This window comes from Festucalex cinctus, chromosome 1 (genome assembly GCF_051991245.1).
Source record: "Festucalex cinctus isolate MCC-2025b chromosome 1, RoL_Fcin_1.0, whole genome shotgun sequence".
Lineage (NCBI taxonomy): Eukaryota > Metazoa > Chordata > Actinopteri > Syngnathiformes > Syngnathidae > Festucalex > Festucalex cinctus.
The window spans coordinates 43840291-43867367 of record NC_135411.1 but is presented as its reverse complement, the minus strand read 5'-3'; the positions used below and the strand labels follow the sequence as shown (position 1 = coordinate 43867367).

The 27077-nt window shown below is 39.1% G+C and overlaps 1 long non-coding RNA gene across 2 annotated transcripts; it reads right to left on the bottom strand.

The window, feature by feature from the left end:
• Window positions 1-1627: 1627 nt before the first annotated feature.
• On the bottom strand, window positions 1628-3924 carry LOC144030071 (uncharacterized). 2 transcript variants are annotated; one of them, XR_013287185.1, is made up of 3 exons: window positions 3775-3924; window positions 2674-2956; window positions 1628-2381 (listed from the first exon to the last, which is right to left on the bottom strand). It is a non-coding gene; the product is annotated as an uncharacterized LOC144030071 (long non-coding RNA). The 2 variants fall into 2 exon arrangements; XR_013287188.1 differs by having other exon boundaries at window positions 2674-2790; window positions 3775-3918.
• Between the last annotated feature and the right edge of the window lie 23153 nt (window positions 3925-27077).

Genomic DNA, 27077 nt, shown 5'->3' with positions numbered 1-27077 from the left:
ATTTGGTGGTTAACGTTAGTTCATGTTAGGGCTGCAGCAAACGAGGATCCGGGGCGTGGCCTTATTGAGGATGGCTGTGGCTGGGTTCGACTCGGCTGGTTGTGGATCAGGAGCCAGAGCCTGCTGCCGCCGGTGAGCATGAACAGGGGGCATGTCAGCCTGCCGCAATAGGGAGTGGGGAGCACCAGGGATATGGAGAGAAATTTGTGTCTTTATTTTCAATCAAACAAAAAAGGAATTTGCAATAAATAAAAAAATTCAATCAAACAAAAAGGGGATTTGCAATCAAAAAAAAATTTCAATCAAACAAAAAGGGGATTTGCAACCTCAAATAAATTTTAATCAAACAAAAAAGGGTTTTCATATAAAACAAAAATTTGCAAACAAAAAAAAACATTTCAAACATGGATTTGTATTTTAATCAAATCTTTTGCAAGTATTTTTTTCGTTTTGTTTGCGAATCTGTTTTTTGGTTGCGGATCTGTTTTTTGATTGAAACCTGTTTTTTGGTTGCGAATCTTTTTCTGTGTTGTGTGGGCGGGGTCCTCCGTTCAACCGATGATAGAAGCCTTGTCATTGGTCAGCTTGGAAGCCGCTGCGACAACTTTCATTGGTCAGATAGGAATGGGGGTGTGACAATGTTCGTCTGACTATTTCCTGGTTCATTTTGTCCAGTCGCCGCCAGCATCGAGGTAAATATGACACCCCCCCCCCCCCCCCCCCCACTTCTAGTTTGACATTCTGACATTTATCTAAAAGCAACCCTTGATCTATCGTTTATCCGGTGATTTGTTCTAACCATTACAATTAACGTAATCACTCACTCAGCATTGCTTAGCCATGTTAGCTAGCTAGGTAACTGATGGTCCGATACATGAGTCAGTCATGAAGCTATGTTGTTGGCAGTCAAAACACAAATATACGGCTAATTTGGGATAGCTGTTAGGATGAAGTTTTTTTTTTTTTTTTTTTTTTATACTCATAAAGAAACCTTTGCATTTGTTTCACATACAGGCAGGGCTGGGAATCGAATTTATTTACACTAGCTGCTTCCCCTAAATCTTGGATTAAATTCGTGATAATTCTGTGATTATTATTTATTGGTCCTGGTTGTTTACTGTACGAGTCAGGTTGAAAAAGAGGGGGAACTCATGCACCGTCAAAGCGGTGACACTGCTACTACTAGGATCCAGGCCACGTAACCGTTTGATTTTAGTTAGTCTAGTCATGAATCGTGATGTTTTGTTGGTACGAGAAACGGCCCAAATAAACGGCCTGCTGAGATAGCTGTTATTATGCTTATTCATGATTATTTTATTACATTACATCATTACATTAATAAAATGCTAATTATTAATCACTTATGAGAAGTTCTGGTCATTGAAATAAGTAGCCTCTGCTACATTTATTATGTCTTGGGTGTTTGAAATACAGAGGAAGTGACAGATTACGTAATATAAATACATTTAGTTCCTGTGATTGTTTCATTGTAGTTTTCCTGTTTCAATAATGTTCAAAACATGTGTCAAACATAACTTTGTCAGAATTATTTTTTTTTTTACATGTTTGGTACTTAATTCAAGCACACTTTTCTTTACTTTTTAGATGCAGAAGATGAAGTTGGTGGTTGGTCACCTCTCTTCATGAGGTGATGCTGTGGATAACTGAGCAGGGCCACAAGCACCTGCTTATGTCAGACAGAGAGCAATTTAAAATATCAATAAACTTTGACCACAATTGTGAGGTACAAATGCCAGGTCACACATTATGTTACCCCCTGCACAAACACCATTACATTTCCAACTGCTCATATGAGTGATTACCATTCCTTTAAATCACATCTACTGACTGCTATCACCTTTGATGCCAGATTTGACACAGTGTAATTGAAAGGGCAAAAAAAAAAAAAAATCACATCCATTTCATTTTTTTTTAGTAATTACAGGCTGTTCCTACCAAAATGTTTGTTTTAAGTTTAACAGTTCATTTTCTGAGCTTTCTTGATTTCTTGTTGGCAGGCCAATCATTTCTTGAGAAAAATGTCTGTATAAAATCTATAAAATGCTGAATAATTGACTGGTTGTTAGTTCATATGCATGCTTTTTTTTTATGAAATAAAAGTCAAACTGTTTTACACAGGAATTTATTTTCATTTTTTACATAAATTTAAATGACCCTTTGGGCCGCGAGACACTAGCACTAGAAGCAACATTGAGAGTCTGCAAATAAATGACGCGACCAAAACTCAAGGACTCCTTGTTTGGATTGATTTGCCGTAAAGCAACAAGTCTTTCCTCAGGTAAACGACAGTGGATGTCAGGTATAACGATCCCGTGTTCACCGTGATGGTCCAAGGGTAGTGTCTCTTCAGCTTGCTGGATCTGTAATATCAAATACATTTATGAAAGCTACAGTAACTCCAAGAACTTTTACTCATATAAAGTTTTTTCCCTCACAGTAAGTGCATACAGTTGTGCTCAGAAGTTAACATTCGGTATATACCATATGGGTATGTAAACTTCAGCGCACAACTGTACTTCAAAGGTTTGAAATTACTGCTTTAACCAATAACCAATACTGGGAAGATGTTTTGAATTCAATTACAAGAAACCTTTACATACAAAAGTAGATTAGATTCTTCATCTGAACCTTTCTAGCAATTACTTCACCGACTTCATTCATTCCTGCACCAGGTCTGGCTCTGCAACTGATGCTTGCAGCATCCCAATCATCCATAGCTGATTTGGATCAGATTTCCCTCAGTGCGCACCGGGTGGTAGTTCCAGCTCTCTGTGAAAAGGATCAAATCGGATCGAGTCGTGGTATGAAGATATAGTGAACACAGTAGAGGTGAACAGCATTTGACAGGTCAAGGAAGCCCTCTTCCTCCAATCCGTGAGGTACACTATAATAATTGCATGTTACACTCCAACGGTCTCTCCATAGACGTTCCACCCTACGATTACAAAGAAGGGAGAGGATCTTTTCAATACTGTTTACAAGTTTATGCATCCAAGTAGAAAGCATAGAGCAACAAATATGGCTGTAATCATTTTATCAAAGTATGAATTTTCAGTTTATAATTTATACTAATATTCAGTAATATGCATTATAACATTTCTAAAATGTTCAACCAGTTATGTACATAACCTCTGGTTATGTACGCTTTTACCAGCAATAAAACTGCCCTGGCCTGCTCCTCTTACAGTAAACATGCATCTCGCTATGTCTACATTTTCTACTCCTTGGTCTGCTCGCACTCTAAAAGAAAAAATCTAGTCAGTGTAATTGCAAAAGTACACCTACAACTCAGATTCCCCTTCTGTTTCAATCTGACTCATACAGTAAACAACCAGGACCAATAAATAATAATCACAGAATTATCACGAATTTAATCTCTACTTCAAACATCCAAGATTTAGGGGAAGCAGCTAGTGTAAATAAATTCGATTCCCAGCCCTGCCTGTATGTGAAACAAATGCAAAGGTTTCTTTATGAGTATAAAAAACAAAACAAAACTTCATCCTAACAGCTATCCCAAATTAGCCGTATATTTGTGTTTTGACTGCCAACAACATAGCTTCATGACTGACTCATGTATCGGACCATCAGTTACCTAGCTAGCTAACATGGCTAAGCAATGCTGAGTGAGTGATTACGTTAATTGTAATGGTTAGAACAAATCACCGGATAAACGATAGATCAAGGGTTGCTTTTAGATAAATGTCAGATAAACAAAACGGAAAACTAGAAGTGGGGGGGTGTCATATTTACCTCGATGCTGGCGGCGACTGGACAAAATGAACCAGGAAATAGTCAGACGAACATTGTCACACCCCCATTCCTATCTGACCAATGAAAGTTGTCGCAGCGGCTTCCAAGCTGACCAATGACAAGGCTTCTATCATCGGTTGAACGGAGGACCCCGCCCACACAACACAGAAAAAGATTCGCAACCAAAAAACAGGTTTCAATCAAAAAAACAGATCCGCAACCAAAAAACAGATCCGCAACCAAAAAACAGATTCGCAACCAAAAAACAGATTTGCAAACAAAACGAAAAAAATGCTTGCAAAAGATTTTATTAAAATACAAATCCATGTTTGAAATGTTGTTTTTTTGTTTGCAAATTTTTATTTTATATGAAACCCTTTTTTGTTTGATTTAAATTTATTTGAGGTTGCAAATCCCCTTTTTGTTTGATTGAAAATTTTTTTTGATTGCAAATTCCTTTTTTGTTTGATTGAAAATAAAGACACAAATTTCTCTCCATACAAGGATACGAAGACACAAAGATACCGAAACCAAGGGAACATGACTATAAAAAAACAGGACTAGGTGAGGGACAAGGAGGAGTGGGGACAGAATCTGTCCAACAACATGCCTGACGTAAACTAAAAAAATAAATGGGGAACTAGCACCACCCATTGACACAAAAATTTAACAATGGGTTTTTTGGTGTGGTTTCTTAAGAGTTACCTCTTTTTCACCTGGTTACAAATGTATAGGATTGTATGCCGAGAAATGTTTCTTGGGAGCGGTGATATGGCAGCCTCGCAGTGTCAAAAGTCTCGTTTTGTTAACCGCTTGCTCCTCACAAGGGTTATGGGGGTGCTGGGGCCTATCCCAGCTGGCTTTGGGCAGTAGGCTAGGCGGGGTACACCCTGAACTGGTTGCCAGCCAATCGCAGAAAAATGATACATAAAAAAAAAAAAAAAAAAAAAAAAGATTCTTGTTGAAATTTAAAGTAATTAACTCAGTAACTTCTAAAATAAAATTTAAAGATGAACATTTTACTTTTGACCCAATTACATTTCCAGTGAATCTGCATTGTTATACTTTACAGTAAGTCTGTGGTGTGTGTGTGGGGGGGTGTGCATGCGTGTGCGCGCGCGCGTGTCTGAAGTCATATTGTTAAAACATAATAAAACATCCTCTTTCTACGAAGTACTGTCTCAAATGTTCTCCAATTTTGATATTGTAAATGTATAGTCTTGGTCTAGTGGCTATCCAGTAATATATACAGATCAGATCTTCTGCTTAGCTATGCTTAGTGGCATAGAAGAAGAAAATTTAACAGCAGAAGAAGAAGTTAAGGCAAAACAAGCTCAAGAGAAACAAACTAAGGTCACATTTTATTTCGCGACTTGTGTAAAATAAACACATAAAGGAAGGACTCGATTTCTGTTATTCAGTGTCCAATTTTAAAAGTGAAATGGCAATTGAGACAGCAACAGTGCCTCCCCGTGGACGGAGGAGGAACATGCCTGAGACGCGTGAATATCTGAGGGCTTGTGTGTGTGAAAAACTCGAAAACAGCGTGATGTTTGTCTCAAAAATAAATGCGCGTGCGCAACGATCCACAAATGTACTTTCGACAACTCGCAAGCAAAAGTCATGGAAAATGCACACCAAAAAGCGTTTTTCCACAGCCGGAACTTTTGGAGAACTTTTCAGTTTACCCTAGTAAAATTCCGTTTGAGTGTTTTTCCATCAACAACAATTACCAGGGTAATTAAATTCCCCAGGGGGCATCCAAGTACTATCTCGGCAGCAGGGTCTTGCTGAGCCAGGCAGGAAATTTGAGGGGGTGTGCTGCAATGACCAAGGCTGATTGGTCAAATTTGGGGGCGTTGTTTTTACATTGGCTGGACTCAATCAAACTCATTTGAATTAATTACAGAGAACTGGATGACGTTGTGAAAACACAATTTTAAATTCCCTGCTGAACTTTTACAACCAAGAACTCTCTTTACCCAGAACTCAAAGTTCCTGGACTTGTGGGTGGAAAAGCAGCTAAAATTTAAAATAAAATCGCGGATATATTTGTGCATCTGAAAAACACGTGAAAATCAAGAAAATGTTTGTGGATCTAAAAAAAAACGTGAAAATCACAAATATGTTTGTGGATCTGAAAAACGTGTGAAAATCGCGAAAATATTTGTGGATCTCAAAAACATGTGAAAATCACAAATTTATTTGTGTAAATATTTTTGAGACAAATCTCTCCCCATAGATCAGCAGTACAAGATGGAGTCTCGTAGTATTTGTGAACAAATACAGTGAAAATTCAGCTTGTTGGCAAGGTTCGAGGGAATGTGGACATTTTTTTTCTGCATGAGGAGGGGAGGAAATATTCGGTTTTAAAAATACCCTTTCTACATGTGAGAAAGCCTCAATTGAAAGCTGCCTGCAGCCGTTGCGGCCCACAGTTACAAAAGTAGAATTACTTTGCGGCCCACTAGATGGCACTCTTGAGCTGCGGCCCATTGATCTATTCAACATATGTTGTTGTTTTTAAGATGCCCTACATTAATAATGTTGGGATTTTCGCTGCTAGTAACGCATCTGATGGATGAGCCATCACAATAAATAAATCTGCTGATGCAAGTGCAATATGTTACTCATATGAACTGATATATAAATGTCATCTTTCTTAATGGCTCTTTATGGATAGTTAGTTTTCCCAGTGAACCACGCCACTCCAATAATTACTGCAGATGCAGCATTTGCTTCATTCTCCTGGTCCTCAAGGAAGCTTTACTCAAACCTTACACACCAAACTCACCAGAATTAATAGAAACCTTTACTTAAAAAAATTTAATAAAATGAGTCTAATACCATACCTGAAGCAGTATCATTTACTTCTGTATAATCAAATATGGTCCAAAAAATGGCAACTTAGATGTTGCTGCATTTTAATACACTCATACCCCTTCTGATTTTTTTATTTTTTTTGGCATTATTGTTATCTAGTCTCCCTAGACTATCAATTAGTTTTGTTTTAGACTCACTTTCATGTTTTTTTTTAATATCCCATGTTCCCTCTCTTGTCTGTTAATCAGTCTTCATCTGCCATGTTCCCTTTGTATCCTAGGCCAAGCAACTCCCTGTCTGCACTTGTGTTCTCCCCTCAGTATCTACTGTGAATATTGAATGTTGTTTTCGTTGGTCCTCTTATCTATCCTTTGTCTGACCTTCATTCAGTCAAGTAACTTCCATTATTTAGTTTACCTTCTTTTCTTTTCTTTTCTTTTTTTAAATTTAGTTTACCCTCATTCTTTATTTAGTTTGCCTACTTAAACGGTTCTGTCATTGCTCTTGCTTATCTGAGACAATTCATGTGCTAGCCTTTGCAGAAGGTTGCGTCATGTGAAAGCCAACGTCACAGTTATTGCAACTGTGAAAATCGAAAAAGTTGACAGTTTCCCTTTGTTGTTTACTGGCGGGGAATATATACAGTACTGTATATTGTTTTCACTCGTTTTGTGTTGCTCTTTATTTGCACTAATGAAACTATTTGTTTTATTATTAGTAGAACATGAAATGGATTGGACATCATTTTTTTTTTTTTTACTTTTTATTTTACCATTTTTCAGCATACAAAATGAAAATCACACAAATGAACAAGCAGACTTGCAAAGAACAATCAACATTGCAAGAGATTACCAAATACAAAAATAACACAAAAAAAAAAAAAAAAAAAAAAAAAAAAAGGAAGAAGAGGTCCGAGATGTTACCAAACAAAAATACAAAAAAATGCCTAAACCAAAAATAAAATACCTCAAATGACACATCCTTACAGACAATCTGCAGCATTACTCAGGTATGCATACCATTTCTGCCATCGTCTTTCACCCAGATCTTTTTGAAGACGAATGGTATATGTCATCTGCTCTAAGACATGTATCTGTTTTACAATATTAATAAAAAGGTCCACACTGGGACAGGTTTTCTGCATCCAGTGTTTTGTGATAGCCTTCTTGGCAGCTGCCAACAAAATCCGATAAAGATAAACATCGCTTTTTTCCAATCTTTCCGGTATAATTCCCAGATAAAGAACTGAAAAGGACACACATATTGGATTGGACATCATTTTTATAGCTCTTGTTAGGATGTGTCAATTTCCTATATTGTGGTTTAGTTTTGGGTTGTTTTCTCTGTTTTGTGTTCATGCCTTTCCCTGTCTGCTCAGTACACTGTGTCTCAGGTAGTAAAGTTGGTGGTGGAGAGAAGGCAAAAAAAAAAAAGACAGTTGGAGCCAAATACAAGAGCAGGCAAGGAAAAGCAGAAATGCAGAGGTAATATTTAAAAAGAAAAAAAAAAGAAGCAAACTATAACACAGGAACGTCCACAGAATACAGGACCCTACCCCTGACAGACTGAACTGAGCAGAACATGAACAGGAAGCAGGGAAATAAATCAAAACTTAATCACAACTTAGGAAATTGAAATGATCTGTGCCAATGTCAAACTAAAAACCAAATGATGAACAAAATGCAGATGATGACAGTTATTTGGAAGCAACAACAAGAGACGATGAAATGGGATGTTCATGTGAATCATGAGGATGAACGACATTATTATTCTTTGGAGAGTATTTTTTTATGTTAGACCTTCATATTGACCATGGAGTGGCCGAGCATTAGCAAACAGTTTTGCTGTGGTTCAGAATTTCAATTGCTGATGAGCAGCGCTGCAATGCCGCAGATGTAACGACCAATCAAATATTCAGGTAAGTGTGGAGAGTCTCCTTCTGTTTGGGCTCCTGCCTCTTCTCAATGAGCCCTGCCCTTCCCTTTTCCGTTTTGCCCTCTGTGTGTGCACATTTGTAGGTTAAATAAAAGACAAATAAAGTAAAGAAACAAGAAGTGTTTTCATTTTCGAAACGTACATGTAATGCCATTCTGTTTCATTAGGTTTTGAAAATTGAATCAGTCAATTGGGATCCGTTATTGTCTACACACTCGTTTTCGTTTCAATGCAGATCCAGTAGCTCTGAAGCTGGTAACCCATAACAAGATCGTGTTACGAGCTGGTACGGGATCATGTCTACCAAGTTTGAAGTGCAAACGGAACGCTCGTTGTGTTGCAGTTAAATATTCGTTTGTTTTGATAAACGTTTCCACAATGAAAGCGCGATGTTCACCAGTCCAATTCATGGCATCATCTGAAAAAGAAACTAAAAATAATGGCACTATACTGAAACAGAACAAAAAGTCATTATATGGAAAAAAACAAAAAAACAAAAAAAAAAACATTATACGTACTTTTCGAAAATAAAAACACTTTTTTGTTTCGTGACTTTATTTGTCTTTTATTAAACCTACAAATGTGTCAGATCATTTTGCCTGACCCTGTATAAACCTAAACCCGAATGAAGTTGGGGTGTTGTGTAAAATGTATATAAAAACAGAATGTAATGATTTGCTTTCTTTATCAACCTATATTCAATCGAAGAAATGATATTTAATGTTGAAACTGTTGAACATTGTCTTTGTTTTTCCCAAATATTCCTAATTTTGAATTTGACGCCTCACAAACAACTGAGATAGGGGCAACAAAAGACTAGAAAAACACACATGTGTCATGATTTGGTTAAACAAAGGGGGAAAAAAAGATCAGTTGTTCACGGCCAAGGATAGGGCCACAAATGCGTGAGTTCAACCATTTAAGACCAACGGTTTCAATGTACAAATAAATGCAAGGAATTTCACAATTTCATCACCTACAGTACATAAATCAAAACATTCTGCGAATCTGGAGAAATCCCTGCAAGAAAGAAAGACAGCACTCTGAAACACGTGACCTCATTTGAGATGGACTGACATGAAGTGGAAGTGGGCTGTGGTCTGATGAGACCACATTTTTCAATTGCTTTTGGAAATCATGAATGTCATGAATTGTCCGTATTGTTATCAGTCTGGGTAATTTACACGCTTTGTGACAGCTAAAGCTGTTGGAAAGCGCTATATAAATAAAGGTGACTTGACTTGACACCTGTGAAGACACTTTTAGTGTTGAAATGTACATACTATGTGCTGCCATCCAAGCAATGTCATTCTCCAAGGATGTCTCTGCTGATTTGAGTTAGACAATGCCAAGCCGCATTCTGCACGTGTTTCAACAGTGTGGCTTTGAACTAAAAGAGTGTGAGTACTAGACTGGCCTGCCAACAGTCCAGATCTTTCTCCCACTGAAAATATGTGGCACATTATGAAGCACAAAATATGAAAACAGGGACCCCCGACTGTTGAGAAACAGAAATGGTACATCAAGCAAGAATGGGAAATCATTCCACCTACAAAGCTTCCACAATTAGTGTCCATGGTTGCCAAATGCTCACTGAATGTTGTTAAAAGGAAAGGTGGTTTCATACGGTGGTAAACATGTCCCTTGTCCTCGCTTTTTTGGAATGTCGTGTACAAGCATTACATTCAAAATGAGTGAATATTTGCAAAAATAAAATAAAATAAATAATTTATCCATTTCAACATGTAAGCATTTTGTCTATTTAGTGTATTAAATTGAATCTAGGTTGAAGTTTTTTTTGTTTTTTTTCATTTTATACAATGTTCCAACTTCACTGGAATTGCAATTTTTATATTTATTCAGATGTTGACAAGTATATATGAAAAACAACATAGATAACTCCATGTGTATCATTCCATGTGACTTGCAGATTGCCCATTTCCATTTTTCCACAACTCTGCCCGTGTCACATGACCCATGAGATGTGAGAACTGATTGTTCTCACCTCAGTCAGCCCCAGTCCCGAACTTGTGCAGAAGAGAGAAAGCACGGTGGCAGAAAGAAACTGCGGTGTGCTGTGGTGTTGTGCTTCACCTGCAGCAGAAGTAACTCATGTTTACTTAAGACCAACTCTTAAACATATGGCTGCAGAAAGATCCATCATGCATCAGCCTTCACCAAACAAAAGATTTTCAGACAGAATATCCAGTTGAGTCAGCACTGATACTGAATAATGGATGCATATACTTGATGCATCATCATATTTCTTTTAACCACTTGCCTTTTTTTTTTTTTTGAAAACAATATAAAACAAGTGATTTGTTTCCCCTTTTGGATAAATTAAAGTACCGTATTTACAGTATCATTATTGATTAAAAAAATGTAGCAAATGCAATCTCAAAACAACCAGTCAGCGCTGCACGTATGCACACGCACATCGGACCCGGCGGCATGGGCGGGCATTAGGGGGCCGTGCCCGCCCTGGCAGTCAGCTGTGCCCGCCCTGGGTTGGAAGCTGTTTTGAGAGGCCTCGCCAGTCTGTTCTTCCTATTAGTCACGTAAACTTGCGTTGCTTCGGCTTCAAGTAAAGCATGTTTGCCAACCAACCATATACTTCCTTTCAAGTTTGGCTTTTATTGACAGCTAAAGCTAGCCAATGGCAATTGGAGTGGGTCAGACACACGTCCTTTGACGTACAAATCTACTTCCGGGTTAGCCAGCGCGTGCTCGCCCACTGGCCGATTGACCGCCCACGTCACATTATTTATGTCGCAAGCGGCGTCTCCTGCTGCCTTTTTGTGGATTAAAAAATAATAATAATGCAAAGCAACGTATTGTAATGGGAGCCACCACACGACGGGACAACAGGGAAAAACAAACAAACAAACAAACAAACGGCAGCATGACGGGGAAAACAACAACGGATCAATGCAGACAGAGGAAAAACAAGAGACTAAGTCAAGAGTCCACACGAAAGTTGTTTAATTGTAGGACAACACACACAGTGATGCGGTTAAACAAACCCACACACACACACACACACACGCAGGCACACAAAAACAACAACAAAAACAACTAATGTTGCAGGATAAAATGACTTATCACATTGCAGTACAATGTGAACGAATTCAGTTTTTTATTGCCAAGCTTGTTAATGTTAACTGTCACCAAGTTCTAATAAACAATGCACTTTACACATGATCCTTAGATTGATGTTTTGCTTAGTTTTCACTGAAGCCATATAATATCGTTCTTGAATCATTATCACTCTTGCAGCAGAGGCAAGTGAAATGTAATAACAGTAAATATCACAAGTAGGAATACAAGTAAATAAACATAATATTAATACATTAATAAGAAATAGGGAAGTGAATACTTGTAAGTAAATAAATGTCAGTAAAATAAATTGCAGCAAGCAGACACCATAAAACACTGAAATGATGCAAAGTCTCATGCTGAGTCAAAGACCAATGAATGAGATATGAAATGTTGTCCGTATCGTAAGGCGTTAAATCCAACCGGCAAAGGAAGGCAACTGCTCGCCACTCACAGATTAAAAAAGGGCGGGGTCACAGAGTCATTCATTCGGACATAGTTTCCTGCAGAAATGGCGTTGTTGCGAATGAACTTTTGAGTTGAATAAATGCACACAGAACTGCACCATTGTTTTTTACTTGTCTTTTAGATTTCATGATGAACTGTCGCTTTTAAGTGACAAAAAATATTTCTGAGTACTTTTGGTGTTGACACGACTCACAACGCCACTGTTCAGCCTGAATAACATTTAGGTTGAAGAAGTGTCCAACCCCCTAAATTTTTTCTGCAGCCGGGTCTGACGCACATACACAAAAACATATGCATGCCCACACGCTTATAAATTGCCAGTGGTAACAGCACTTAGCCATGATTGCCTTATGAAGAATGGCTCTTCTGATGGCTTATAATACAACAGTTTATAACAAAGTGACATCTGAAAATGCAATGTTATAACCTCTTTAATTTTGATAGCTACTTTCAGAGTTTCGTGCAGTCGGAAAATATTCTCTAAAATCCATGCCTCGATTTTCACAGTATTAAGTCACATGTGTATTACACCACAGGGGATTTAAGCAGTAACACAAATAGCTGTGTGGCAGCTGAATGTGTAGGGGATTGGTGCCTGGCTCAAGGGCACCTCAAGAGAAGTCAGGATGCTGTACATCTTAGACCTTCATCACCAATGGAGTCCATATCCTCAGTTGCCAAAGGGTGAGTCCTTGCAGACTGAGCTACTGTCACTGCACTTCTATGCTAAACTCATCAATGATGTGACTACCCCTCACAGCACACATTATTATTGTCGCCACCCCCCTGTCAAAACTGGTATTATGTGGGGCCTTTGTGTTAAGTAGTTAGCCCGCAGCTAGGGCAGCTATCTGGTTAGTGTGGTCAAACTTCATGAGCTTCAAATAAATGACAAAGTCATTAAAAGTCGGGTGGTGTGAAAAAGCTTAGTCCTGGAGGCATGTTGAAAATTTGGGCATTAATGTTTGGGTGCGAAAGTCTTTTGAAATTAGTGATCAGTCTGTGGGAACATTGGCTGCTCAAGGGTTATAAGAGGTCTGCCAGTGAAGGTTTTTCTATTAAAAAACAAAACAAAACTGCTTTTCTGTCTCACATTGTCTGTGTTTTCCGGCATCTTTTCATATTCAGGACAATCATCCACTTTTTGTGAGCTGATGAGTTTGGCTGTGTTCTGCTGTTCTCATATTCTGCACCATTTTGAATATGTGTACGAGGGGTGTGAATTGCCTAGTACCTGACGATTCGATTCGTATCACGATTCACAGGTCACGATTCGATTTGATACCGATTAATCCCGATACAAATTTATAACTCGATTGTTGCGATTTTTATTCATTCAAATTTAGAAAATACTAATCAGTAAGCTTGTAGAGTGTAAGATTTATATGAAAATGTATTATTTATTTATCTGAAATTTCAGTCTTATAGAGGTTGTAATCTGTTTCATGTTTGAACAGCATTAAAATAAAATATTAAGGCTTAATGTTCCGTTCATATAACATTCTTCCATGCTCAAGGTGTGAATCCTAACCCGAAGTCAGACGTTTTATTGAATATTTTTCCATTAAAAATGGAAGTTTAAAAATCGATTCACACACACACACACAAAAAAAAAAAAAAAAAAAAAAAGGCAATGATGATAAGACGTTGAATCGGTAAGACTACCGAATGAACAATTCTGAGCTCTTAAAAATAATAATAATAATAAAAAATAAATAAATAAATAAAAATAAAAATAAAAAAAAGATTTTTTTTATTGAATCGATTCGAGAATCGCGCGATGTAGTATCGCGATATATCGCCGAATCGATTTTTTTTTACACCCCTAATTTGTAGCATGACTGATTCCAGGCAAGCATGGGTTCTGTGTCAAGCTTTCACTCTCAGATCAGTGCACGAGGTGACTTAGCTATATATAGTATGATCATGGGTTCTCATTTCTCAAACAGTGTTGGAACCCATGTATGACTATAATTATTCCTGCATGTTCACACCGACTTTAAAGCAATTTGTACTAATCTTAAATCAGGCAGTATGACCATCAAGTAGCAAGTTGTACAATGAACAAGAATATTAATGCCACTTTTCTAAGAAATACAAACCAGTTTCAGTCAGCTGAGCCGTCACTATTTCGCAGAAATAATATATCCACTTCACAGCATAATTATTACCCAGTTGTGCCTCATATAGCCCACAATAAAAGGACACTCTAAAATGTGCATTTTTATTGCATCGATGGGGTCAGAAAATCAATCAGTATCTGGTGTGACCACTATTTTTGTGCATGTGGTCAATGTCATAGAATTTCATTCAGAAATATAAGAACTACATGGGACAATATACCTTGCAACCATTTTAGAAATGAATTAATTAAATGAATTATGATCATTATCACCATAAAAATATTTTTGTAGCAGTCTCCAATTACTCATGTCACATGTGCAGCTGACTATATCATCGGCAAGGGGTGGTCTTGCAGTTTATCGCCACCCCAGCGAGTCAATTTCAGCTTAAGGAATGTACCAACCTGATTTTAAAAAAGGGGATGATGGGAGCCGCTTCCATTGGCCAGGAGTTGACTGTGTTCCATCCCAAAATGGCTCTATCAATACTGTGCTAGTCAAGTAACCCCCCCCCCACCCCCGCCTCCCCCCAAAAAAGAAGAAAAAAATCCACTCCCATGTCCACAGTTAGACCATGCTTTGCGCTAGACTTGCACTGGTCACAAAAATAAGGCCATTATTACTATTATTATTAACATTATTGGTACTAGTATTAGGGCTGCACAGTGGATGAGTGGTTAGCACGTCTGCATCCCAGTACTGAGGACGCAGAGTTAGTGCAGAGTTAAAGATATCTGGAAGGCTTATAAGTATAAACATTTCAATTGATTTCAATGGAGTCACAAACAAAATGACTTCATATAGAATATGGTTGAGTTTGCAATAAGCATTCTCAGTGGCAGTGACCTACAAAAAAATGCATCTATTTTTGGCAGTAGCATTGTTTTAGATTTATTGATGGGAGAAGAAAAGTTTAATATAATAATTATTTTTTCAAGTCTTTATATTTACCCCGAAAGCAGATCATAAGTACAATGAAAGAGACCGCTTGATGAGAAGTTCAATGGACAGAACATTATCACCACTTTCATTGCCAATCTGACTGTGTTTGCCAGATTGAATTCCTTTGTAAGAAATCCAGGGGATTATATTGCTGGCAAACAAGGCCTTGGAACCATCTGAATGCCTGCATCGTTTGGCTTCCATTACAAAATTGATTCAAATTATTATTATTATTAATAGTAGTATAGTCATATTAGTAGTAGTGAACATAAGGAGTAGCAACTTGTGTTTTCGTTTCAAAGCTTGTCTTTTTTCCTCATAATCAGAATGTTTAGAATATCCTTTTCTTACATCTACTTTAGCATATGACTTTGTTTTTCATGGAAGTGCAATAAGGAGGTAATTGCTGCCACAGTTTATGTCTGTATTTTTTAAAGGAGACCTGGAAAGAAAATTGCAAATTTTTTAGGTTTTTGCTTATAATATGCATTCTCCCACCCTGACTGACTCCACACACCTCAAACAGCACTCTCAAACAGGCTGTTTCAGCAGATCAGTTTTATACGTCACTAACCCCGCCTTTTTCGGTTTTATACATCAGTACCTCAACGCAAACTCCACCCTCACAATTTTGAACCACTCCCCCCACACTCATTATATGACTAGCGGAAACTGGTCAGCACTGCTGGCCGCAGTGAACCTTCACGAGAGAGCGGGGACTGGTGGGTTTCTGCACACCGGCTCGCGGAAGCCATTCGGCAGCACCATCGGGGGACCTTTGCGAGAGAGTACGTGGACCAGCTGGTCTCACCACCAGCCGACCTCCACTCTTTTCTCTCACGAAGGTCCACCGCCGCCCGACCTCGCTGTCGAGCAGCTACTGCAAGACGGCAGGCTCCGTGGGAGGACGGTCGTGTGGGAAGTGGTAACAGAGTATGCCGAGGTGGGGAGGCAGAGAATAATGTAATTAATTATGCCTGTTGTAATGGCATTTTGTGCATAAAGGTTGATTGAAACTGAAGACCATAAAAAGCAGGTGCAGGTGTATGGCGTTAGATTTGTGCCACAATTCCGTGCGTAACAAAATGTGTTTCGTACGTACAAAATGTGTTTCGTACGTACCAAAAATGTGTTTCGTACGTACAGAATGTGTTTCGTGCGTACAAAACAGTCCTCGCGCACGCTTGCTTCGTATCTCCTCAACACGTACGAAACTTTGATTTACGCTTGCGATGCAAGGGTCGAGGCGTGATATTTGTGCCACAATTCTTAACCAATCAGGAGTCGGACAGGAGAGCAAATCCTGATTGGCTGTTTAATATCCAATCAGGCAGAACTTTGACAACGTGTCGCCACGCCGCGTTGCATCATGGGCGCTTCGATTTTTTTTTTTTTTGTTTACTAGCACTCGGTGCTTTCCTGTTTGTATTTTATCTGCATTTCTGCTGACTTTTATTTACTTAACAAAAGTTTTGTTATATTACGGGGTGAAGCTGCTCCCAACTGCTTTCCTGCTTAGCGGAAGACAAGTTTTAGCCCTCATGGGACCGTTGGATGACCGTTGGGGGGGACGCTAACTTCCGAATTGAAGACTACTTTCAACATTTTCATAACGGTAAGTAGCATAAAAATAGCATCTTTTAACTTGGCCACTATCACACACAGGCTTCCAAGACAATCAAAATTGTATGTAATAGTTACATACACGACATTGGCAATGGATGTGCATAGTTATGATGAAGAAAAAAAAAAATCGCCACCCCCTTTCTTTATTTTCTTATGCATTTTTAGTGCCTAGTGCCACCAAATGTATATCGTGTAACTAACAGACAGAAAAAAACATGGAATGTCCAAAAGCACTGTTAACACAATGCCATAGTTACTGATTTTTAAGTACGTTAGTGATATTGATTAGAAAATCGTGGAAAATTACGAGATATCAGCTCTTGAATTCAATTCACGAGTTAATTTTGTTGTCATTACCTGTATACTTGTGCACATAAATGCCATCTCAAACAAATCACTAAAGCAGCCTTTTACCACCTAAAAGACTTCGACAGAAGGGTTGCATGCTCCATACCAGAAGAACCTGACTCATGCTTTTATTTCCAGTAGACTTGATTATTGCAAAGGTCTTCTGACTGTTATCCCTCAAAAGAGCATCACATTATAGCTGCAGAGGTTATGAAGTGGTTACCCTTAGTTGTACTAGACATTTAACATGAACAAGAAACTGTAGAAACATGGATGGTCACATTGTTTTCCCATAACTACATGAAGATGGATGGATATGATTGTTTCACGTTTTACAATTAATAACCTTGAGCTTTTGTTTGTTTCCAATTTACCAGGTAAACCAATCCAGATTGCGCATCGTTTCTATATCCAGGTCACAGTCATCAATACGATGTCTAAGGATAGAGAGTACAGCTGAGATGGATGGGACGGCGATGGATGGCTCCACAATAGCAGTCTACCATGCCTACTGTGTGTAAAACTTGAAATAAAAACTGCAAAGATGCACTGTAACTGAGGACGATTCATTTGATTTAAAAACAAAATGTACAGTTTGCTGTTTGTTGATCGATAATGCATCATTAAGTGTCAATTACAAATACAATGTGTAATATATTTTCATCTGTGGAACCTCTTGGGTCTTGCATTCTCAATACATCATCGTGAGTACAGTACTCTGAGGTCTTCTTGGTCAATGATGGGCAAATGTGCAGTGTGTGCACTTCCGCACTTTAATCTTGAAACCATAAATGTGTCATGTACTGCATTGGCACTGTACCTGCAATAGTATTTTGGTTATTCTTTACAGGTTGTTTACAGTGTGTGTGACACTTTTTATTTTTCTAATTGTCAATGATACTGTTTGCAAGACACATTTAAATAAGTTCAGTAAAAGTGTCGACAACTTACAGGAGAAAAAATATTTTAAAAATGTTTGATTTGGTATGCTGCAAAACAGGCCATTACAACTATTCGAACTTCAAATTATGATAGTCCAATGTTAATGTTGTCATTCTTCAGGAGCTCTTGATTTCTCTGCTGTCAAGCTCAAGCTTCACGTTCTGACTCTTCCTACAGACATTTTAATGACTAAGTCAAATTGGTCTCATCAGCTGGCTCAAAAACGTCAGGAATTAGGGCTGCACAAAATTGGAAAATCATGCAATACGCGATTTTGCTGAATATAGCAATAGATATTGCAATATTTAATATGGATCTAAAAAAATGACTGATGATGATTTTATTATCTAATGAACAAATTATATTTCTCATGCAGTAAAATGTATTCAGAGTTATTTAATTGTAATGACTTCAATAATGTTCAACTAGTGGATGGTGGTGCACATTTTAGCAAGTGGCTGACTGGTCAAATTCAGATAAAAGCAAAAAATTCCATATGAAACTTATTGCATGTCTGTTATATGCATATTGCATGGGCCAATAGCGCGATATCAATATTTTTTCCACTCCACTTCTTCATCTTCTGCTTCTCGTGGTGTTTTTGACACTTCTGTTGTGGTGTCATCAGGTGCATTCTGGGTCCTTTGTCACCTTTGTTGCCTGGTAATAAAAACAAAACCCAAGGTTAGCGCTCAGATTTTTAATTGTCTATCTGTTGTTATGGAAAAATGACAAGATCAACCATGTTTCTCACATTAGTAAAACAATTATTTTGGGCAAACATGTTTATTTCAACAGCTGCTAATAATGGTGTATGGTTGTCTTGTAACCAAAATGAATTCAATTCTTACGTCAATAACTATGGCATTGGACTGCCAAACACAGTGCTCTTAGGTATTCAATGTTTTCTATTATTCACGATATACCTTTAGTGGTACCAGGCACTAATTACTAAAGAAAAATGGATGGTCTAACATTTTCTTTTCTACTTCTTATACAACGCCACTCATGATGGCATGCATTGTTTAAGATTGTAATGATAGTAGCACGATCAAAAGAGGACAAAACTATAGGATTTACTGACTTAAATACAGTACAGTATTTTGTAACTTACCATAATGAAAACGTAAGTAGCAGGTTAGCCTCTTCTCTTTTTTCTTCTATTTTATGCCGTCATCCAACATCACCATGAGCGCTAAAACTTGTTTTCCCTCCTTCTTCCGCTAAGCAGGAAAGCAGTTAGGAGCTGATTCATCCCGTAACATAACAAAACTTCTATTAAGTAAATAAAAATCAGCAGAAATACAGACAAAAATTCAAACAGGAAAGGACCGAGTGCTTGTTTAAAAAAAAAGAAAAAAAAAATCGAAGAAGCGCCCATGATGCAACGCGGCGTGACGACACGTTGTCAAAGTTCTGCCTGATTGGATATTAAACAGCCAATCAGGATTTGCTTTCCTGTCCGACTCCTGATTGGTTAAGAATTGTGGCACAAATATCACGCCTCGACCCTTGCATCGCAAGCGTAAATCAAAGTTTCGTACGTGTTGAGGAGAGCGTGCGCGGGGACTGTTTTGTACGCACGAAACACATTTTGTACGTACGAAACACATTTTTGGTACGTACGAAACACATTTTGTACGTACGAAACACATTTTTGGTACGTACGAAACACATTTTGTACGTACGAAACACATTTTGTTACGCACGGAATTGTGGCACAAATCTAACGCCATACAGGTGCAGACATGAAAGACAGTGTAGACATAAGCAGGTGGCACAGGAGAGCCACGCCCAACTCACTTAGGATCTGAAGCGCTTGGAATCAGGCCAGCCTTTGCCACATCCACCAAAATCTGCACTTTTGAAACTAAGCTCACAGTAGACCATATTGTGGTGCATGTATTTGTGCAATAAGTCAGAATTTAGCATTAAAAAAAAAAAATCGTTTTTTTTTGTTTTTTTTTTGTGTAAAATCCCTGCACACAACAGTATGCAATAATCCTGTCCAGTTAGTGTCAGAGAAATTTGTTTCCTGTTTATTTCCAACCTCAGGGTGAACAAATTTGAGCATGGCAAGATTATGGCCAGTAGACACAAGCTCTTTATGCAATCAATCCATCCATCCATCCATCCATCCATCCATCCATCCATCCATCCATCCATCCATCCATCCTCTGCACGTGCACCACCACACCTGTCATTCTATCAAAAGAATCCACAGCACCACATTTGACTAACAGTGATTAACTTTTTCACTATTGTACGGCAGATACAAATGTGTGCACTGCCATATGTCTTCATTGCGGTCTTTATTTTTTGCTCCACTGTTCTCTAAACATGGACATTTGTCATGATTTGGTTGCTCATGCAATGCTTGGTTACCCAGCCAAACAGCAGCTTGACAATGGAAAGTAGGCAGTCCCGAGGACTGAAGAAGTATAAAAACTGTTTACTGAAGCATGAACACAGTGAGACGTGTGTGTTGACCTTTGGCCTTTTGGTTATTGATAGAATAATTGTTGAATTAAGAATAATTATCTAACAAGTGTGATGTGCAGAAGATGATTTGATTGATTTAACTATATTGTTTTATCATACATTTGCTAAGTTTTCATAATCATTCATATTAAATATAGTGTTTTTAGCGAGAGCAAAACTGCTCTTGAAGATCTGGAAATTATGCATCCGTTGGCAATCGAAAGTGCCTTTGCATGAAACGTGATGTTTGCTGAGTTTCTGCAAAGTCATGATCGAACGTCAAAGAAGAACCTGGATGGAGAAGATAATCAGTATCTCTTTCGCTTCCCCTCCCTATTTTCATTTTGTGTGCCAGATGATTCAAATAAAAAGAGAGGGGGCAGAGGGACTGTCTTAGAAGCATGGGTTTGAACTGTATGGCACAGTTCTCCTCTGCTCTCCTCGCTAGCGTGTTAAAAGGTATTACGGTGTCTTTCTCTCCTTTTTGTGTCTGTGTAAAATTATTATATAAGTGTCAGTATTGATGAACCTGACAGTTATTCTGATTTGTTTGTAAACTGCTGTAATTTACTATAATTATGATTCAAGGCCGAGACATTCACTGAGATATAATATAATAATTCATGAGGCAACAAAGAAAAATTCTAAGCAGATGAGGCAGTAGAATCTTATTTTATTAAATGTAACAAGCCAATATTTTGTAGAGAGCTGGAAAAATGTCTATTATTGCTACTTGTTGGTGTTACTGCTAACAATATATATTTGAATCATGATTTACTACATTAATTCCCTTCCCATACAATAACTGATTTTTCCCACACATTTTCTATTTAATTTATACACCACGTCGGAGGAAAAGTAGACAATACAAATATCTGAAAGAATGTAGCCACGAGGGGGCACAAGCCAGTGTCTTCTTGTGCCGGTCCCAAGCCCGGATAAATACAGAGGGTTGTGTCAGGAAGGGCATCCGACGTAAAACTTTGGCCAAAACAAACATGCGAATCAAATATATGACTTCGATACCGGATCGGTCGGGGCCCGGGTTAACAACGACCGCCATCGGTGCTGTTGACCTACAGGGTGCCGGTGGAAATTGGACTACTGTTGGTCGAAGAAGGAGAGGAGGAAGGTGTGTTTGTAGGAAGAAAGAGAAGAGGAACAGTCTAGGACTTAGAGTAGGGACTTTGAATGTTGGGAGTATGACAGGAAAAGGTAGAGAGCTGGTTGACATGATGCAGAGGAGGAAGGTGGACATACTGTGTGTTCAGGAGACCAGATGGAAAGGGAGCAAAGCTAGAAGTTTAGGAGCTGGTTTCAAATTATTTTATCATGGGTTAAATAGGAAGAGAAATGGAGTAGGAATTATCGTGAAGGAGGAGTTTGTTAAGAATAGGGGTGTTAAAAAAAAAAAAATCGATTCGGCGATATATCGCGATACTACATCGCGCGATTCTCGAATCGATTCAATAATCGGCAGAATCGATTTTTTTTTTTTTTTTTTTTTTTTTTTTTTTTTTTTTTTTTTTTTTTTTTTAGGATTCACACCTTGAGCATGGAAGAATGTTATATGAACGGCACATTAAGCCTTAATATTTTTATTTTAATGCTGTTCAAATGTGAAACAGATTGCAAAAAGTTTGTGTACAGTGGCTCACGGTTATAAGTCTCAAGTTTTAGATAAATATATTCATACAAATCTTACAGTGTACATGTACAAATTTACTGATAGTATTTTCTAAATTTGAATGGAAAAAAATCGCAACAATCGACTTATAAATTCGTATCGGGATTAATCGGTATCGAATCGTGACCATTCGTATCGGGATTAATCGGTATCGAATCGAATCGTGACCTGTGAATCGTGATACGAATCGAATCGTCAGGTACTAGGCAATTCACACCCCTAGTTAAGAACGTCCTGGAGGTCAAAAGAGTGTCAGATAGGGTCATGAGCCTGAAGTTAGGAATCGAAGGTGTGATGATCAACGTTGTTAGTGGGTATGCACCAGGTAGGATGTGACCTGGAGGAGGAGGAGGAGGAGGAGGACTTTTGGTTGGAACTTTATGAAATGATGCAGAGCATCCCTAGAAGTGAGAGAGTTGTCATTGGTGCAGACTTCAATGGACAAGTTGGTGCAGGAAACAGAGGAGATGAGGAGGTGATGGGCAGGTTTGGTATCCAGGAGAGGAACGCAGAAGGACAGCTGGTGGTTGATTTTGCAAAAAGGATGGAAATGGCTGTTGTGAATACTTTCTTCCAGAAGAGGCATGAACATAGGGTGACCTACAAGAGTGGAGGTAGAAGTACACAGGTAGACTACATCTTGTGTAGACGGTGTAATTTGAAGGAGATCAGCGACTGCAAAGTAGTGGTAGGTGAGACTGTAGCCAGACAACATAGGATGGTTGTGTGTAGGATGACTCTGGTGGTGAGGAAGACAAAGAGGCCAAGGGCAGAGCCAAGGACGAAATGGTGGAAGTTGAAAAAGGAAGAGTGTTGTATGGCTTTCAGAAAGGAGTTGAGAAAGGCTCTGGGTGGTGAGGATGTGCTCCCAGATGACTGGACAACTACAGCAAATTTAATCAGGCAGACAGGTAGGACAGTCCTTGGTGTGTCATCTGGAAGGAAAGGAGATAAGGAGACTTGGTGGTGGAATGAGGAGGTGCAGAAGTGGATACAGAGAAAGAGGTGAGCTAAGAAGAAGTGGGACACTGAGAAGACTGAAGAAAGTAGAAAGGAGTACAGGGAAATACAGCGTAAGGTGAAAGTAGAAGTGGCAGAGGCCAAACAAGAGGCTTACGATGACTTGTATGCTAGGTTGGACAGTAAGGAGGGAGAGAATGATCTATACAGGTTGGCAAGGCAAAGAGATAGAGATGGGAAGGATGTGCAGCAGGTTAGGGTAATAAAGGATAGGGATGGAAGAGTGTTGACAGATGCCAGCGGTGTGATGGGAAGATGGAAAGAGTACTTTGAAGAGTTGATGAATGAGGAAAATGAGAGAGAACGAAGAGTAGAAGGGGCGACTGTTGTGGACCAGGAAGTAGCAAAGATTAGTAAGGATGAAGTGAGAAGGACATTTGAATAGGATGAAGAATGGAAAGGCACTCGGTCCTGATGATATACCTGTGGAGGTATGGAAGTGTCTAGGAGAGGTAGCAGTAGAATTTCTGACTGGGTTGTTCAACAGGATCTTAGATAGTGAGAAAATGCCTGAGGAATGGAGGAGAAGTGTGCTGGTGCCCATTTTTAAGAACAAGGGAGACGTGCAGAATTGTGGCAACTACAGAGGAATAAAGCTGATGAGCCACACAATGAAACTATGGGAAAGAGTAGTGGAAGCTAGACTGAGGGCAGATGTGAACATTTGTGAGCAGCAGTATGGTTTCATGCCAAAAAAAAAATAAAAAAAATAAAATAAAAATAAAATAATAATAAAAAAAATAAATAAAAAAAGAGTACGACAGATGCAGTATTTGCTTTGAGGATGTTGATTGAAAAGTATAGAGAAGGTCAGAAGGAGCTGCATTGTGTCTTTGTTGACCTGGAGAAAGCTTATGACAGGGTGCCCAGAGAGGAACTGTGGTTTTGTATGAGGAAGTCTGGAGTGGCGGAGAAGTATGTTCAAGTGGTGCAGGACATGTATGAGGACTGTAAGACAGTGGTGAGGTGTGCTGTAGGTGTGACGGAGGAGTTCAAGGTGGAGGTGGGACTACATCAGGGATCAGCTCTGAGCCCCTTCTTGTTCGCAATGGTTATGGACAGGATGACAGATGAGGTTAGACAGGAATCCCCATGGACTATGATGTTTGCAGATGACATAGTGATCTGTAGTGAGAGCAGGGAACAGCTGGAGAAGAAGCTAGAAGCGTGGAGGTTTGCCCTGGAAAAGAGGGGAATGAAGGTTAGCCGTAGCAAGACGGAGTATCTGTGCATGAATGAGAGGGACCCAAGTGGAAGAGTGAGGTTACAGGGAGAAGAAACCAAGAAGGTGGAGGAGTTTAAGTATTTAGGGTCAACAGTCCAGAGCAATGGAGAGTGTGGAATAGAAGTGAAGAAGCGTGTGCAGGCAGGCTGGAGCGGGTGGAGAAAAGTGTCAGGTGTGATGTGTGATAGAAGAGTTTCAGCTAAAATGAAAGGAAAGGTTTATAAAACTGGTGAGACCAGCAATGTTGTTTGGTCTGGAGACAGTGCCACTGAGGAAAAGACAGGAGGCAGAGCTGGAGGTGGCAGAGATGAAGATGCTGAGATTCTCTTTGGGAGTGACCAGGTTGGATAGGATCAGGAATGAGTACATCAGAGGGACAGCACATGTTAGAAGCTTTGGAGATAAAGTCAGAGAGGCTAGACTTAGATGGTTTGGACATGTCCAGAGGAGAGATAGTGACTATATTGGAAGAAGGATGCTGAGTTTTCAAATGCCAGGCAGAAGATCGAGAGGAAGACCAAAGAGGAGGTTTATGGATGTAGTTAAAGAGGACGTGAAGGTAGTTGGTGTGAGAGCAGAGGATGCAGAGGACAGAGTTAGATGGAGGCAACTGATTCGCTGTGGCGACCCCTGAAGGGAAAAGCCGAAAGAAGAAGAAGAAGACAAATATCTGAAAGAAAAGCTTGTAGACAGGATTATAGAATTATGGGTTGACCATTGGAACAAAATGTGATCTTATTTACATGGTTAAAGCAGCTATATGGAAGATTTAAAATTTCAAATCGCTACTGCCACCTGTGGCCGAAAACAAACTGCAAGCTCGTACACGCTGCGCGCACTCGTACATGCACGACCTCAATATTGAAGAGTGGGCTCTTCATATCCATTTAAACTATGTTTTCAGAGGTAAGAAGTTTTATAATGTTATACAAAGCTGGCCACTTCACGGGATGAGACTCTCGATCCCCACTAAACAATCGATGTCGACGGGACGTGCAGATCATATTGCTTTAGTCGGTCGAAATCCAGTCCTGTGCTGTACTCCAAAACGATGTGCAAATTACGTCAATTAATTGGACCTCATTCCGATGTTAATATGCAGTTACATATTGTAGTCACCCCGCTCGACGGACGTCAACCTGATTCTAGTCAATATTAGTGTATGTCGCCCCCAGGCTAGCGTCATTGTGCATGAGCCGAAAGGTGGGCTGTCATTTATGGGAATTGACGATTGTGAAAAACATATAGACCCATTCACTACTTAGTGTGATATGGCCGTGAATGTTATCGCCATTCAGTAGTACCGTTCACATTCCGCATAATGTAGCTACAATAGGCTGTTTTCACGGAGGAAAATAAGGCAACATTTAGCTTGATTGAAACGCCGCGGAATGGAACGTCTGTTCTTCATAAAGTCATTCTGTTCTATTACATTCAACTTTGCCGCCCCTTTCACACTAAATGTTGCCGTCCACCTCACTTTCACCCCAATAGTTACGACCGAGAAGTGATCGATCTTGAGGTTACTGCTATTTGAAAACAACACATTTTCTTCTAAATGTCAAGATACTCGCTTCTTACCTTTTGGAGTAGAAAGAAAGCCAGCTGTGAATCACTTTTCTAATCCAAGTCCGATCTCAACTCTCTCCACCGCTGAAATGTCAAACCAATGTTCACTCTCGTTCTTGCCCGGCATCGGTCACTATCAAGTTTAGATTTTTTATTTTTTTTCGTGGCACTTGACATTGTTTTCATTTTTTTTAAGCAGCCTTCCGCGGAGTAACAGCGGGTGTCTGGGGCAGCAAAAATCTGTACGAGTTCCGTCTTCGCGACTACAGGAAACAACTGACGAGAACGTGCATGACGTCACATCCCGCAGACAGAGGGCGGGAAATTCGAAGGATTCGGACCGGACGCTTCCTAAATAATATTGGCCAGAGGCTTGTAGGAGTACCCATTGTGAACAGCGAAGATGTTGATCTACTAATTAGAATATGTTTCAGTCATAAATAGTCAAATAAAAAATGTCATTGTTAAGATATTTTTTTGGGAAATCCTCCATATAGTAGCTTTAATAATGCATTCCCTAGCCATTCATTTTCCATTGACCTGTTCATTGGCAGCAGCACTGCAGTAGCAAAACAGTCCGCATGGACCGAAGAGGTGAGTGAGGGAGCGTGACAGTGAGGTTTGGGAGAAAAAGGCCTCCATGTCACTGATAAGAACACAACTTCTCCATCTGGAGTGGAGTCTCACATATATGTTAGTAATGCACAATCAGCACAGAAGGACTGTCAGCTGGAGACAATGTATTTATGGAAGGTTGTGCCACAACAACAGTATTTTGATTCAATTTGTCCGTCTGTGATCATACTGATAAAAATGCTACAGCAATGATAAATTGGCTTCACTGGGAGGCCAACACAAATAGAGTACATTTAGCTGTTGACAGAAAATGTATTTAGTTTGGAGAAACGGTTCAGAGAATGAATGAACAAATGGTTTTGATGTCAAAATAGGAGAAAAGATGTAAACTTTTATTTCCAGGTAAAACCTTTGTTATTTTGCATTATGAAGGACCTATCAG